Raw genomic sequence first — 323 nt, 5'->3', positions numbered from 1 at the left:
GGTGTGTGTGTGTGTGTGTGTGTGTGTGTGTGTGTGTGTGTGTGTGTGTGGGTGTGTGGGTGTGTGTGTGTACATGTGGGTGTGTACATGTGGGTGTGTACATGTGGGTGTGTACATGTGGGTGTGTTTGTGTATTTTTGCGTTTCTGTGTATTGTTTGTTTCCCGGGGAAAACACTCACGAGAAACACCGGCTGTTGTTATGCCTGCTGTGACGTCAAGTTACTCCGTTCTCCGCTTGTAATTATGCCGTCACAAGCTTCAAAGTTGTATTTATCATCTGAATTTGCCGAAACAAGTTTAATATTCTGAAAGCCAAGACTTT

At 44.9% G+C, this 323-nt stretch overlaps 1 protein-coding gene across 1 annotated transcript in view; it reads right to left on the bottom strand.

Moving 5' to 3' along the window:
• Window positions 1-323, bottom strand: part of nt5dc2 (5'-nucleotidase domain containing 2) — a 12,722-nt gene that overhangs the window by 1,230 nt on the left and 11,169 nt on the right. The window lies entirely within an intron of this gene.

The sequence above is a fragment of the Notothenia coriiceps genome, unplaced genomic scaffold (assembly GCF_000735185.1).
Source record: "Notothenia coriiceps isolate Sejong01 unplaced genomic scaffold, NC01 NC01_scaffold00031463, whole genome shotgun sequence".
In the NCBI taxonomy this organism is placed as follows: Eukaryota; Metazoa; Chordata; class Actinopteri; order Perciformes; family Nototheniidae; genus Notothenia; species Notothenia coriiceps.
The sequence above is the reverse complement of the archived record's forward strand: the minus strand, read 5'-3'. Positions and strand labels throughout refer to the sequence as shown.